Here is a 6,372-nt window from a genome sequence, read left to right as displayed (position 1 = left end):
TTGGCCTCAAATATTGAGCCTGAAACCCCTATGTGAATACATAATAAGTAAATATTGTATAATTATAAAAATTAATTATTTAATTTACAAACAAACATATAAAATTATAAAACTAACATGCAATTAATGTTGTTTAATTTATAGTAGATGACATGGAGGTGCCGCCTATTCATCCTGGACCTTCCAGCAATGAGCTACTGTCATTCCAGGGCGATCATAGGTCCGCCCACATATGGGAGGGAGAGTTACTGGCCTAGACTCTCTGCGTCAGGAGAGTGGACGACGTATGGGACTTTCTAAAGCGCAAAGTTCTTCATCCCCGTGTAGTCAGACGCCTGCAGGATACGGGCTTCTACAGGATTTTGGAGATCGGGCGAATGCAGCTCGATTGGTCTTTGGTAACGGCCCTGATAGGGCTGTGGCGACCGAAGACGCACACATTCCACTTGTCTATTGGGGAGGCCACCATCACAATGCAGGACGTGGAGGTTATATATGGGCTCTACCGCAAGGCATGAGAGAGATGACAGGTGCGCAATACCTGGACATGCTGCAACAGCTCACTGGTTTTCGGCCACGGGATGAGAATGCACTAATTGGGGCCAATCGTTTTCCGTTGACGACTATTCGAAAGTATTTGGAGATATTGCATCCTGACATTGATGGCAATACATCAAATTATCATGTTCACCAATATACGAGGTTGCTGTTACTCCTTATGTTTGGAGGGGTCTTGTTCCCGAACACTTCGGGGAACCTAGTCAGTTTGAGATTTCATCATCATCTTGAGCTGCTAGATGATTTACCCCAGTACAGCTGGGGTGTTGCTGTTCTCCCCTACTTGTACATGCAAATATGACGGGCGAGCATAGGCACCCAAAGTGACGTTGCTGGATTTTTGCCGCTACTACAGGTGACAACATATTCGAATACTCTACTCATTTTAACATACCTAGTAGAAATATATCTTAAATTTTACGTCAACTTTTTATGTTAGGTTTGGGCCTGGGAGCAGTTCCTGCAGTTGCAGCCACCTCTACCACCATTAGCTCCGAATGTACCACCTTTATTTCTCCCTCTAGCTAGGAGGTAGGTTCTCCGACGGGGATATACGCGTAAGTACAAGGCTCGGCATAATCTCCCCTTGTGCAGGGATATCTTGGATTTACTGGAGGGCGCACAGGGATATCTTGGATTTGCTGGAGAGCACACAAGTAAATGTATACCTAAGTTTACTTCGCATAGCTTCACATATGTTGCATATACTCGCATTTTTTGTTGTTACTTAATAGTCATCTGGACGACATACAGCGACGTGCTGATTTCTGGCTTGCCCGCTTATTACTCGACCAGCAAACTTATGTGGGGCTCTTCCGTCCCGTTGATCTGTCTTGATATTGTGGAGCATCACACCACCGAGCAGGTACTTCGCCAGTTTGGTCATCCGCAGCTCGTATTAACGGCCAGCTCGATAAGTGGGATTCCCGACGAAAAGTCAGGTAATGTCTCGATACCAACCCATATAATCAAGCTCAGTATCCTACCAACTAGGTGAGGGGGGGCAAAATCAGATCGTCGGTCCCAAATATTGATCTACTCCTTTAGTCATGCCAGATATGCCTGGTCCACCCTAGAACGATCATCCCGCTAGAAATATATGGTCTATGAGGTGGGCGATATCAGTACGAGCTACGGACGGCAAAACTACGATGTAGCCGTCCGATGACGTAATGCTCCACAATATCAAGGCACATCAACGAGACAAAAAAGACCCACATAAGTCTGCCTACCAAGCAATATGCGAGCGAGCCATCTATCAGTGCGTCGTTGTATGGCATCCAAATGACTATTAAGTAACAACAAAAAATGTTAGTATATGCAACACATCTGATACCTTTGCGCCCTTCAACAAATCCAAGATATCCCTGCACAAAGGGAGATTATGCCGAGCTAAAAGAGCACTACATTTTACAACGCTAAAAGGGCACGATATTACTAATCTTTAAACAAATAAATAATAACTAGATAAAAACAGCAAATACATTTAATCACAAAAATATATATATACAACAGTAAAAAGTAACTTATTAACCTTTATTTTAATAAATAATAATAATTTCTAAATTTTTACATATTTTTTAGCACATTAATATTAATAACAACGACCCAGTAAAATTCCACAAGTGAGGTCTGGGGAGGATAGTATGTACGCAGACCTTACCCCAACCCCAAAAGAGTAGAGAGACTGTTTCCGAAAGACCCTCAGCTCAAGATAATAAAAAAAACAAAAATGAGAGAATATTAGTTTCACCACAGAGATCATAGGAAAAATAGGAACATAAAATGCAGAAGGAAAAATGCAAAACAAAAATAATGGCTAGTAAGACACTGCAACGCCCCTAGTTATTTCAGAGAAAAACCCTACCAGACTCGACTCACAACAGTATAAGATAACGCAAGACTCAGCTACCTCCTAGCCTAACCCCGTAATACTCGACCTCCATAACTTATTATCAAGTGTCATGTCCTCAAAAATCTGAAACCTCGTCATATCCTGTCTGATCACTTCTCCCCAATACTTCTTAGGCCGTCATCTACCTCTTCTCGTGCCCTCCACAACCAGTCGCTCACACCTCCTTACTGGAGCATCCAGGCTTATCCTCTGTACATGTCCGAACCATCTAAGTCTCGCTTCCCGCATCTTGTCATCAATGAGAGCCACGTGCATCTTCTCCCGAATATCATCATTTCTAATCTTATCCATCCTAGTGTGCCCGCACATCCACCTCAACATCCTCATTTCTGCTACTTTCATCTTTTGGATATGTGAGTTCTTAACAGGCCAACACTTAGCCCCATACATCATCGCCGGTCTAACCACCGCTTTATAGAACTTACTTTTGAGTACCGTTGGCACTCTCTTGTCACACAACTCCAGATGAACCTACACTTCATCCTATCCCAATATGGTGTGCGACATTCTCATCGATCTCCCATCTCCCGTGAATAACCGAACCAAGGTACTTGAAACTACCTCTACTTGGGATAACTTGTGATTCAAGTCTCACATCCACACCCACTTCCCCTGGCTCAGTGTTGAACCTACACTCCAGGTATTCCGTCTTCGTTCTGGTCAACTTGAAATCTTTAGACTCAAAAGTCTGTCTCCAAACTTCTAGTCTCCCGTTAACCCCGGCTCGTGACTCATCAATCAGAACTATGTCATTCGCAAATAGCATGCACCACGACACCTCCCCTTGAATATGGTTTGTTAATGCATCCATCACCAAGGCAAATAAGAACGAACTAAGCACAGAGCCTTGGTGTAACCCCATTTCAACCAGAAAATGCTCAGAATCACCTCTTACTGTCCTAACTCAAGTCTTTGCCCTATCATACATGTCCCTAATCGCCATAATATAGGGAATCACCACACCTTTTGTCTCCAAGCATCTCCAGAGAATTTCTCTAGGAATCTTGTCATACGCTTTTTATAAGTCAATATTTAAGTCCGGATAAAAATAACATACTAGTTTAATCGCAAAAAAAAACACAAAACAACATAAAACACATTTAAAACAACTAATATGCATTTTTATACGAGTTTCCACAAAAAACTAAATCGGAATACCTTAAATTTACATTTTTTGGAGAGTTGAAGAATTGAAGATTAGTCCGAAACGAGCAACCACAGCAAAAGAAAGCCATAGCTAGGATGTGGAACCTACACTCTTTACTTTTTATAGGATGGGTAAGGTCCACTCATATATTTTTGGGTCGTTAATACGGAGAGTGGGCGACCGCTAGATCGATTTAAAAATTAAGGGGGAGCTTCTTTTTGCACATGGGGAAAGGGAAGGGGACGGGTATTTGGAAATGAAAAGCGTGATTTATTAAGGCATTTTATATATAGCGCTTTATTAAACCACGCTTTATATAAATGTCTAATCAACTTCAGGTAAAGCATATTTCGTAAAAGCGTTTTATATAAAACGCGATTTTAAAACAGGCTTTACCTTAACATCCACTTTGGACTTTAAAGTAAAGCACGCTTTAAAACTACGTTTTATATAATTTGGTCACTTAATTTTTTTTTACTTATTTCGGTCTTTTGAGTCCAAAAATACCACATTTAGATTTTCGACTCCTCAGGATAGAACCAATAGTAAGCCTCTATACTTTTGATGTAAGACCATGTCAGTTACAATCGTTTGACATTTGGCAGGTCATGGAGAAGCAACAGGAGAAATATTTAAGGCAAGCAAAGCTTTCATTACTGGGTCAAATCATTCATCACACCACTGAAATAAGACTTCATCATTGTTGTAACAGACACCTTGTGTCCAATCAGTCATCAATCAGGCTAAATCTAACTTTTGAAAATCAAATCCTGGAAAAATGTTCACAAAGTACTCCCAAAACAATATACAATGTCCTGAATGAGATATTCATGCGACTCTACAAATACATGACTAAAATGGGTGAACAAGAGTAACTAAATGAATGAAATATTCATACTAGCCAAAACTGCAAATGATCCGATTGGTATGTCTAACCAGAATAATAAAACATCAAGTTTTAAAGTTTGATTGAGACGGTTTAACAGAAGTGATAATATATTTATAAGATTAGTTAAACTAAGAATCGAATTCTCACATTACATTTGAAAACAGGAACTTGAGATGTTATCTTATCTATCAAGACTGGGACGTTTCCGTGAGCTAATTAATCTGAAAAACAGACTGCTATTAGGCCAAGCACAAATGTAATTTTAATGAATAGAGTTGGAATTGTACCTTTAGAAGAGCGTTGCGTCAGAGACAAATTGCTAACGCCTATGTAAAAGGCAATTTCGGATTGTACCTCTTAAGGGAGTGCTGCAGTTGAACCAATAACCATTTGCTTGACCGTCGTTGTGTTAATTGAATGCACGAGTTAATTGACCGGTTTGTCATGAAGTTTGGGACGGATCCAGAGAAAGGGAGGGAGGAGAAAACAAGACAAACAGAGAGGAGAGCCGGGTAAAAATCCCCGTACCATCTCCTCTCCAACACGAAAAAGTAGAATTTTTATTAGGTACTTGACCTGCCATGAGAGCGCACCCATCATGGCAAAGGTCGAATTAACAACAACAAGACCTCGCTGATACTCACAGTTTTACCTTTGATCTGCAAGTACAGATGCATCCCTATAATCCACATCTTATAGTTCATATAGACAATAAATTAAGTTATGGCAATCATTCTCAACGCCGCTGATGTCCATTTCTCGACAGTCAAAGCGTGCAACCATCCAAATAGCATCGCCGCAAACAACGGAATCACCGTAAATCCGAAGAAACATATATTGTTCTTCATCAAGAAACAGATCTGCAATTCAGAACAAAGCAAGATCTCTGGTAGCTACGGGATTCATCAGAAAATTAGAGATTAGAAAAGTCCGGATGAATCTTTACCTTCCTCGATCCTCTACCAAGCGCATGAGATCCAGCCGACTTAAATATGGAATCTTTGCTTCGCCACCGGCAACGGGGACGAAGATCGAACAACAGAAACATCGTTCCCCTGGTCGATCTCGATGAACGAGCATACCACAGGAACAAATCGAATCCATAATCAAATGATAGATCGGAAAACGATCTACTCAAATCTGAATATGAAATCCGGAAAAGAGAAGAGATTAAGAGGATCTGGATAAAACAGAGATGGCCACAGAAATGAACAGTTGAGATGACGACATGGAAATGAGAAGCCCGATAAACGTAATTTATTGAGGTAGTGGAATAAATTGACGGTCTAAGATGAAACGGCTTGGGAGACATTTATCGGTTTGGATACGCGGGGACCGTAGATTGCGGTAAACAATTTAACGTCGAATATGGAACGCCTGCATATCTTTCTTTTTTTTCCCTCGTTACCAGGACACAATAACTTTGCCAAAGTAGTACTTTTTTTTCGTTGGCCAAGTGAAAATGTGGTTTTTTTTTACTCAAAGTACACAAATAGATGGTAAAAAAATAAAATGACATTTTTATGTATAGCGCCATAATACCTGGCGCTATATACTAACAGTAACGGAACCGTCAAGGTATAGCGTCAGGTATTGTGGCGCTATACTATTAAAGCTGACATGGCCAGGTATAGCGCCACAATATCTGGCGTTATATATACAGCATTAATGTATAGCGTCAGGTATAGTGGCGCTATACATAGATTTCCTGGCCCCACCAATAATTCGTGACTTCAATAATTCAAAAGTGTATAATGTCAACCTTTTGGGCGTTATACCTATATAAAAAAAATCTCCGGCTAGCCATTTCCTATATAAAGAGGTTAGAATTGTATAGAAATTCATTCAAAAAATTTGTTACCT

The 6,372-nt window shown here is 40.4% G+C and overlaps 1 long non-coding RNA gene across 1 annotated transcript; it reads right to left on the bottom strand.

The window, feature by feature from the left end:
- Positions 1-4,251: 4,251 nt before the first annotated feature.
- Positions 4,252-5,789, bottom strand: LOC107809827 (uncharacterized). The gene is made up of 2 exons (XR_012702081.1): positions 5,456-5,789; positions 4,252-5,369 (listed from the first exon to the last, which is right to left on the bottom strand). It is a non-coding gene; the product is annotated as an uncharacterized LOC107809827 (long non-coding RNA).
- Between the last annotated feature and the right edge of the window lie 583 nt (positions 5,790-6,372).

This window comes from Nicotiana tabacum, chromosome 18, assembly GCF_000715075.1.
Source record: "Nicotiana tabacum cultivar K326 chromosome 18, ASM71507v2, whole genome shotgun sequence".
Classification (NCBI taxonomy): Eukaryota; Viridiplantae; Streptophyta; class Magnoliopsida; order Solanales; family Solanaceae; genus Nicotiana; species Nicotiana tabacum.
The sequence above is the reverse complement of the archived record's forward strand: the minus strand, read 5'-3'. Positions and strand labels throughout refer to the sequence as shown.